The following is an 11,928-nucleotide window of genomic DNA, read 5'->3' on the forward strand; positions in this document are numbered from 1 at the left end:
ATCCATGTATATATGCTGCCTCCACACACACCCCATCCATGTATATATGCTGCCTCCACACACACACCCCATCCATGTATATATGCTGCCTCCACACACACACCCCATCCATGTATATATGCTGCCTCCACACACCCCCCATCCATGTATATATGCTGCCTCCACACTCCCCCATCCATGTATATATGCTGCCTCCACACTCCCCCCATCCATGTATATATGCTGCCTCCACACTCCCCCCATCCATGTATATATGCTGCCTCCACACTCCCCCATCCATGTATATATGCTGCCTCCACACACCCCCCATCCATGTATATATGCTGCCTCCACACACCCCCATCCATGTATATATGCTGCCTCCACACACCCCCCATCCATGTATATATGCTGCCTCCACACACCCCCCATCCATGTATATATGCTGCCTCCACACACCCCCCATCCATGTATATATGCTGCCTCCACACACCCCCATCCATGTATATATGCTGCCTCCACACTCCCCCATCCATGTATATATGCTGCCTCCACACTCCCCCCATCCATGTATATATGCTGCCTCCACACCCCCCATCCATGTATATATGCTGCTTCCACACTCCCCCATCCATGTATATATGCTGCCTCCACACTCCCCCATCCATGTATATATGCTGCCTCCACACTCCCCCCATCCATGTATATATGCTGCCTCCACACACACTCCCCCATCCATGTATATATGCTGCCACCACATACTCCCCCCATCCATGTATATATGCTGCCTCCACACTCCCCCATCCATGTATATATGCTGCCTCCACACTCCCCATCCATGTATATATGCTGCCTCCACACCCCCATCCATATATATATATGCTGCCTCCACACTCCCCCATCCATGTATATATGCTGCCTCCACACCCCCATCCATATATATATATGCTGCCTCCACACCCCCCCATCCATGTATATATGCTGCCTCCACACCCCCCATCCATGTATATATGCTGCCTCCACACCCCCCCATCCATGTATATATGCTGCCTCAACACCCCCCCCCATCCATGTATATATGCAGCCTCCACACAAACCCCATCCATGTATATATGCTGCCTCCACACTCCCCCATCCATGTATATATGCTGCCTCCACACACACACACCCCATCCATGTATATATGCTGCCTCCACACACCCCCATCCATGTATATATGCTGCCTCCACACACCCCCATCCATGTATATATGCTGCCTCCACACTCCCCCATCCATGTATATATGCTACCTCCACACACCCCCATCCATGTATATATGCTGCCTCCACACCCCCCATCCATGTATATATGCTGCCTCCACACCCCCCCCATCCATGTATATATGCTGCCTCCACACCCCCCCATCCATGTATATATGCTGCCTCCACACACACCCCCCATCCATGTATATATGCTGCCTCCACACACCCCCATCCATGTATATATGCAGCCTCCACACACCCCCCATCCATGTATATATGCTGCCTCCACACCCCCCCATCCATGTATATATGCTGCCTCCACACTCCCCCATCCATGTATATATGCTGCCTCCACACACCCCCATCCATGTATATATGCTGCCTCCACACCCCCCCATCCATGTATATATGCTGCCTCAACACTCCCCCCCCCATCCATGTATATATGCAGCCTCCACACAAACCCCATCCATGTATATATGCTGCCTCCACACTCCCCCATCCATGTATATATGCTGCCTCCACACACACACACCCCATCCATGTATATATGCTGCCTCCACACACCCCCATCCATGTATATATGCTGCCTCCACACACCCCCATCCATGTATATATGCTGCCTCCACACTCCCCCATCCATGTATATATGCTACCTCCACACACCCCCATCCATGTATATATGCTGCCTCCACACCCCCCATCCATGTATATATGCTGCCTCCACACCCCCCCCATCCATGTATATATGCTGCCTCCACACTCCCCCATCCATGTATATATGCTGCCTCCACACACACCCCCCATCCATGTATATATGCTGCCTCCACACACACCCCCATCCATGTATATATGCTGCCTCCACACACACCCCCCATCCATGTATATATGCTGCCTCCACACACCCCCATCCATGTATATATGCTGCCTCGACACCCCCCCATCCATGTATATATGCTGCCTCGACACCCCCCCATCCATGTATTTATGCTGCCTCCACACACCCCCATCCATGTATATATGCTGCCTCCACAACCCCCCATCCATGTATATATGCTGCCTCCACACTCCCCCATCCATGTATATATGCTGCCTCCACACCCCCATCCATATATATATGCTGCCTCCACACCCCCCCATCCATGTATATATGCTGCCTCCACACCCCCCCATCCATGTATATATGCTGCCTCCACACCCCCCCATCCATGTATATATGCTGCCTCCACACACCCCCATCCATGTATATATGCTGCCTCCACACTCCCCCATCCATGTATATATGCTGCCTCCACACACACCCCCCATCCATGTATATATGCTGCCTCCACACCCCCCCATCCATGTATATATGCTGCCTCCACACCCCCCCATCCATGTATATATGCTGCCTCCACACACCCCCATCCATGTATATATGCTGCCTCCACACTCCCCCATCCATGTATATATGCTGCCTCCACACACACCCCCCATCCATGTATATATGCTGCCTCCACACCCCCCCATCCATGTATATATGCTGCCTCCACACTCCCCCATCCATGTATATATGCTGCCTCCACACACACCCCCCATCCATGTATATATGCTGCCTCCACACACCCCCATCCATGTATATATGCTGCCTCCACATTCCCCCCATCCATGTATATATGCTGCCTCCACACTCCCCCATCCATGTATATATGCTGCCTCCACACCCCCCCATCCATGTATTTAATGGCTGCCTCCCCCCCCATCCATGTATATATGCTGCCTCCACACACACACCCCATCCATGTTTATATGCTGCCTCCACACACCCCCATCCATGTATATATGCTGCCTCCACACACCCCCCATCCATGTATATATGCTGCCTCCACACACCCCCATCCATGTATATATGCTGCCTCCACACTCCCCCATCCATGTATATATGCTGCCTCCACACACCCCCATCCATGTATATATGCTGCCTCCACACCCCCCATCCATGTATATATGCTGCCTCCACACACACCCCCCATCCATGTATATATGCTGCCTCCACACACCCCCATCCATGTATATATGCAGCCTCCACACACCCCCCATCCATGTATATATGCTGCCTCCACACCCCCCCATCCATGTATATATGCTGCCTCCACACTCCCCCATCCATGTATATATGCTGCCTCCACACACCCCCATCCATGTATATATGCTGCCTCCACACACCCCCCATCCATGTATATATGCTGCCTCCACACTCCCCCATCCATGTATATATGCTGCCTCCACACACCCCCATCCATGTATATATGCTGCCTCCACACTCCCCCATCCATGTATATATGCTGCCTCCACACACCCCCATCCATGTATATATGCTGCCTCCACACACACACCCCATCCATGTATATATGCTGCCTCCACACTCCCCCATCCATGTATATATGCTGCCTCCACACACCCCCATCCATGTATATATGCTGCCTCCACACACCCCCCATCCATGTATATATGCTGCCTCCACACTCCCCCATCCATGTATATATGCTGCCTCCACACTCCCCCATCCATGTATATATGCTGCCTCCACACACCCCCATCCATGTATATATGCTGCCTCCACACACCCCCCATCCATGTATATATGCTGCCTCCACACTCCCCCATCCATGTATATATGCTGCCTCCACACACCCCCATCCATGTATATATGCTGCCTCCACACTCCCCCATCCATGTATATATGCTGCCTCCACACCCCCCCATCCATGTATATATGCTGCCTCCACACACACACCCCATCCATGTATATATGCTGCCTCCACACTCCCCCATCCATGTATATATGCTGCCTCCACACACACACCCCTTCCATGTATATATGCTACCTCCACACACCCCCATCCATGTATATATGCTGCCTCCACACTCCCCCATCCATGTATATATGCTGCCTCCACACATACACCCCATCCATGTATATATGCTGCCTCCACACACACCCCATCCATGTATATATGCTGCCTCCACACACACCCCATCCATGTATATATGCTGCCTCCACACTCCCCCCATCCATGTATATATGCTGCCTCCACACACCCCCATCCATGTATATATGCTGCCTCCACACACCCCCCATCCATGTATATATGCTGCCTCCACACACCCCCCATCCATGTATATATGCTGCCTCCACACACACCCCCATCCATGTATATATGCTGCCTCCACACACACCCCCCATCCATGTATATATGCTGCCTAGACACCCCCCCCATCCATGTATATATGCTGCCTCGACACCCCCCCATCCATGTATATATGCTGCCTCGACACCCCCCCATCCATGTATATATGCTGCCTCGACACCCACCCATCCATGTATATATGCTGCCTCCACAACCCCCCATCCATGTATATATGCTGCCTCCACACTCCCACATCCATGTATATATGCTGCCTCCACACCCCCATCCATATATATATGCTGCCTCCACACTCCCCCATCCATGTATATATGTTGCCTCCACACACCCCCATCCATGTATTTATGCTGCCTCCACACACCCCCCATCCATGTATATATGCTGCCTCCACACTCCCCCCATCCATGTATATATGCTGCCTCCACACCCCCCATCCATGTATATATGCTGCCTCTACACACCCCCCATCCATGTATATATGCTGCCTCCACACTCCCCCATCCATGTATATATGCTGCCTCCACACACCCCCCATCCATGTATATATGCTGCCTCCACACCCCCCCATCCATGTATATATGCTGCCTCCACACCCCCCATCCATGTATATATGCTGCCTCCACACACCCCATCCATGTATATATGCTGCCTCCACACTCCCCCATCCATGTATATATGCTGCCTCCACACTCCCCCATCCATGTATATATGCTGTCTCCACACTCCCCCATCCATGTATATATGCTGCCTCCACACACCCCCCATCCATGTATATATGCTGCCTGCACACTCTCCCATCCATGTATATATGCTGCCTCCACACCCCCCCATCCATGTATTTATGCTGCCTCCACACACCCCCATCCATGTATATGTGCTGCCTCCACACACCCCCATCCATGTATATATGCTGCCTCCACACACACCCCATCCATGTATATATGCTGCCTCCACAATCCCCCCCATCCATGTATATATGCTGCCTCCACACTCCCCCCCATCCATGTATATATGCTGCCTCCACACTCCCCCATCCATGTATATATGCTGCCTCCACACCCCCCCATCCATGTATTTAATGGCTGCCTTCCCCCCCATCCATGTATATATGCTGCCTCCACACTCCCCCCATCCATGTATATATGCTGCCTCCACACACCCCCATCCATGTATATATGCTGCCTCCACACTCCCCCATCCATGTATATATGCTGCCTCCACACCCCCCCATCCATGTATTTAATGGCTGCCTTCCCCCCCCATCCATGTATATATGCTGCCTCCACACTCCCCCCATCCATGTATAAATGCTGCCTCCACACACCCCCATCCATGTATATATGCTGCCTCCACAACCCCCCATCCATGTATATATGCTGCCTCCACACTCCCCCCCATCCATGTATATATGCTGCCTCCACACTCCCCCATCCATGTATATATGCTGCCTCCACACCCCCCCACCCATGTATTTAATGGCTGCCTTCCCCCCCATCCATGTATATATGCTGCCTCCACACTCCCCCATCCATGTATATATGCTGCCTCCACACTCCCCCATCCATGTATATATGCTGCCTCCACACTCCCCCATCCATGTATATATGCTGCCTCCACACCCCCCCATCCATGTATTTAATGGCTGCCTTCCCCCCCATCCATGTATATATGCTGCCTCCACACTCCCCCCATCCATGTATATATGCTGCCTCCACACACCCCCATCCATGTATATATGCTGCCTCCACACTCCCCCATCCATGTATATATGCTGCCTCCACACACCCCCCATCCATGTATATATGCTGCTTCCACACACACCCCATCCATGTATATATGCTGCCTCCACACTCCCCCATCCATGTATGTATGCTGCCTCCACACCCCCCCATCCATGTATATATGCTGCCTCCACACACCCCCATCCATGTATATATGCTGCCTCCACACCCCCCCATCCATGTATATATGCTGCTTCCACACTCCCCCCCATCCATGTATATATGCTGCCTCCACACTCCCCCATCCATGTATATATGCTGCCTCCACACCCCCCCATCCATGTATTTAATGGCTGCCTTCCCCCCCCATCCATGTATATATGCTGCCTCCACACTCCCCCATCCATGTATATATGCTGCCTCCACACTCCCCCATCCATGTATATATGCTGCCTCCACACCCCCCCATCCATGTATATATGCTGCCTCCACACCCTCCCATCCATGTATATATGCTGCCTCCACACCCCGCCATCCATGTATATATGCTGCCTCCACACCCCCCCCATCCATGTATATATGCTGCCTCCACACTCCCCCATCCATGTATATATGCTGCCTCCACACCCCCCCATCCATGTATTTAATGGCTGCCTTCCCCCCCATCCATGTATATATGCTGCCTCCACACACCCCCCATCCATGTATATATGCTGCTTCCACACACACCCCATCCATGTATATATGCTGCCTCCACACTCCCCCATCCATGTATATATGCTGCCTCCACACACACCCCATCCATGTATATATGCTGCCTCCACACTCCCCCCCCCCCATCCATGTATATATGCTGCCTCCACACTCCCCCATCCATGTATATATGCTGCCTCCACACACCCCCATCCATGTATTTAATGGCTGCCTTCCCCCCCATCCATGTATATATGCTGCCTCCACACTCCCCCCATCCATGTATATATGCTGCCTCCACACCCCCCCATCCATGTATATATGGTACCTCCACACACCCCCATCCATGTATATATGCTGCCTCCACACTCCCCCATCCATGTATATATGCTGCCTCCACACCCCCCCATCCATGTATATATGCTGCCTCCACACACACCCCATCCATGTATATATGCTGCCTCCACACCCCCCCATCCATGTATATATGCTGCCTCCACACCTCCCCATCCATGTATATATGTTGCCTCCACACTCCCCCCCATCCATGTATATATGCTGCCTCCACACACACCCCATCCATGTATATATGCTGCCTCCACACCCCCCCATCCATGTATATATGCTGCCTCCACACTCCCCCCCCCATCCATGTATATATGCTGCCTCCACACTCCCCCATCCATGTATATATGCTGCCTCCACACCCCCCCATCCATGTATTTAATGGCTGCCTTCCCCCCCATCCATGTATATATTCTGCCTCCACACACCCCCCATCCATGTATATATGCTGCTTCCACACACACCCCATCCATGTATATATGCTGCCTCCACACTCCCCCATCCATGTATATATGCTGCCTCCACACCCCCCCATCCATGTATATATGCTGCCTCCACACACACCCCATCCATGTATATATGCTGCCTCCACACCCCCCCATCCATGTGTATATGCTGCCTCCACACACCCCCATCCATGTATATATGCTGCCTCCACACACACCCCATCCATGTATATATACTGCTTCCACACACACCCCATCCATGTATATATGCTGCCTCCACACTCCCCCATCCATGTATTTATGCTGCCTCCACACACCCCCATCCATGTATATGTGCTGCCTCCACACACCCCCATCCATGTATATATGCTGCCTCCACACACACCCCATCCATGTATATATGCTGCCTCCACAATCCCCCCCATCCATGTATATATGCTGCCTCCACACTCCCCCCCATCCATGTATATATGCTGCCTCCACACTCCCCCATCCATGTATATATGCTGCCTCCACACCCCCCCATCCATGTATTTAATGGCTGCCTTCCCCCCATCCATGTATATATGCTGCCTCCACACTCCCCCCATCCATGTATATATGCTGCCTCCACACACCCCCATCCATGTATATATGCTGCCTCCACACTCCCCCATCCATGTATATATGCTGCCTCCACACCCCCCCATCCATGTATATATGCTGCCTCCACACACCCCATCCATGTATATATGCTGCCTCCACACCCCCATCCATATATATATGCTGCCTCCACACTCTCCCATCCATGTATATATGCTGCCTCCACACCCCCCCATCCATGTATTTATGCTGCCTCCACACACCCCCATCCATGTATATATGCTGCCTCCACACACCCCCATCCATGTATATATGCTGCCTCCACACACACCCCATCCATGTATATATGCTGCCTCCACAATCCCCCCCATCCATGTATATATGCTGCCTCCACACTCCCCCCCATCCATGTATATATGCTGCCTCCACACACCCCCATCCATGTATATATGCTGCCTCCACACCCCCCCATCCATGTATATATGCTGCCTCCACACTCCCCCCCATCCATGTATATATGCTGCCTCCACACTCCCCCATCCATGTATATATGCTGCCTCCACACCCCCCCATCCATGTATTTAATGGCTGCCTTCCCCCCCATCCATGTATATATGCTGCCTCCACACACCCCCATCCATGTATATATGCTGCTTCCACACACACCCCATCCATGTATATATGCTGCCTCCACACCCCCCCATCCATGTATATATGCTGCCTCCACACACACCCCATCCATGTATATATGCTGCCTCCACACACCCCCATCCATGTATATATGCTGCCTCCACACCCCCCCATCCATGTATATATGTTGCCTCCACACTCCCCCCCCATCCATGTATATATGCTGCCTCCACACTCCCCCATCCATGTATATATGCTGCCTCCACACCCCCCATCCATGTATTTAATGGCTGCCTTCCCCCCCATCCATGTATATATGCTGCCTCCACACCCCCCCCATCCATGTATATATGCTGCTTCCACACACACCCCATCCATGTATATATGCTGCCTCCACACTCCCCCATCCATATATATATGCTGCCTCCACACCCCCCCATCCATGTATATGTGCTGCCTCCAAACACACCCCATCCATGTATATATGCTGCCTCCACACTCCCCCCCCCCCATCCATGTATATATTCTGCCTCCACACTCCCCCATCCATGTATATATGCTGCCTCCACACCCCCCCATCCATGTATTTAATGGCTGCCTTCCCCCCCATCCATGTATATATGCTGCCTCCACACTCCCCCCATCCATGTATATATGCTGCCTCCACACACCCCCCATCCATGTATATATGCTGCCTCCACACACCCCCCATCCATGTATATATGCTGCCTCTACACACCCCCCATCCATGTATATATGCTGCCTCCACACCCCCCCATCCATGTATATATGCTGCCTCCACACACCCCCATCCATGTATATATGCTGCCTCCACACTCCCCCATCCATGTATGTATGCTACCTCCACATACACCCCCATCCATGTATATATGCTGCCTCCACACACACCCCCCATCCATGTATATATGCTGCCTCCACACCCCCCCATCCATGTATATATGCTGCCTCAACACTCCCCCCCCATCCATGTATATATGCTGCCTCCACACTCCCCCATCCATGTATATATGCTGCCTCCACACCCCCCCATCCATGTATATATGCTGCCTCCACACACACCCCATCCATGTATATATGCTGCCTCCACACACCCCCATCCATGTATATATGCTGCCACCACACACACCCCATCCATGTATATATGCTGCCTCCACACTCCCCCATCCATGTATGTATGCTGCCTCCACACTCCCCCCATCCATGTATATATGCTGCCTCCTCACACACTCCCCCATTCATGTATATATGCTGCCACCACATACTCCCCCCATCCATGTATATATGCTGCCTCCACACTCCCCCATCCATGTATATATGCTGCCTCCACACCCCCCCATCCATGTATTTATGCTGCCTCCACACTCCCCCATCCATGTATATATGCTGCCTCCACACACCCCCATCCATGTATATATGCTGCCTCCACACACCCCCCATCCATGTATATATGCTGCCTCCACACACACACCCCATCCATGTATATATGCTGCCTCCACACACCCCCATCCATGTATATATGCTGCCTCCACACACCCCCCATCCATGTATATATGCTGCCTCCACACACCCCCATCCATGTATATATGCTGCCTCCACACTCCCCCATCCATGTATATATGCTGCCTCCACACCCCCCCATCCATGTATATATGCTGCCTCCACACCCCCCATCCATGTATATATGCTGCCTCCACACCCCCCCCATCCATGTATATATGCTGCCTCCACACCCCCCCATCCATGTATATATGCTGCCTCCACACACACCCCATCCATGTATATATGCTGCCTCCACACACCCCCCATCCATGTATATATGCTGCCTCCACACACCCCCCATCCATGTATATATGCTGCCTCCACACCCCCCATCCATGTATATATGCTGCCTCCACACACCCCCATCCATGTATATATGCTGCCTCCACACACACCCCATCCATGTATATATGCTGCCTCCACACTCCCCCCATCCATGTATATATGCTGCCTCCACACACCCCCATCCATGTATATATGCTGCCTCCACACACCCCCCATCCATGTATATATGCTGCCTCCACACACCCCCCATCCATGTATATATGCTGCCTCCACACACCCCCATCCATGTATATATGCTGCCTCCACACTCCCCCATCCATGTATATATGCTGCCTCCACACTCCCCCCATCCATGTATATATGCTGCCTCCACACTCCCCCATCCCATGTATATATGCTGCCTCCACACCCCCATCCATGTATATATGCTGCTTCCACACTCCCCCATCCATGTATATATGCTGCTTCCACACTCCCCCATCCATGTATATATGCTGGCTCCACACTCCCCCATCCATGTATATATGCTGCCTCCACACTCCCCCATCCATGTATATATGCTGCCTCCACACACCCCCATCCATGTATATATGCTGCCTCCACACACACCCCATCCATGTATATATGGTGCCTCCACACACCCCCATCCATGTATATATGCTGCCACCACACACCCCCATCCATGTATATATGCTGCCTCCACACTCCCCCATCCATGTATGTATGCTGCCTCCACACTCCCCCATCCATGTATATATGCTGCCCCACACACACTCCCCCATCCATGTATATATGCTGCCACCACATACTCCCCCATCCATGTATATATGCTGCCTCCACACTCCCCCATCCATGTATATATGCTGCCTCCACACCCCCCCCATCCATGTATTTATGCTGCCTCCACACTCCCCATCCATGTATATATGCTGCCTCCACACACCCCCCATCCATGTATATATGCTGCCTCCACACACCCCCCATCCATGTATATATGCTGCCTCCACACACACACCCCATCCATGTATATATGCTGCCTCCACACACCCCCATCCATGTATATATGCTGCCTCCACACACCCCCCATCCATGTATATATGCTGCCTCCACACACCCCCATCCATGTATATATGCTGCCCTCCACACTCCCCCATTCCATGTATATATGCTGCCTCCCACACCCCCCATCCATGTATATATGCTGCCTCCACACCCCCCCCATCCATGTATATATGCTGCCTCCACACCCCCCCCATCC

Source organism: Phyllobates terribilis, unplaced genomic scaffold (genome assembly GCF_046119375.1).
Source record: "Phyllobates terribilis strain yellow unplaced genomic scaffold, ASM4611937v1 Scaffold_1__5_contigs__length_1240528914, whole genome shotgun sequence".
In the NCBI taxonomy this organism is placed as follows: domain Eukaryota; kingdom Metazoa; phylum Chordata; class Amphibia; order Anura; family Dendrobatidae; genus Phyllobates; species Phyllobates terribilis.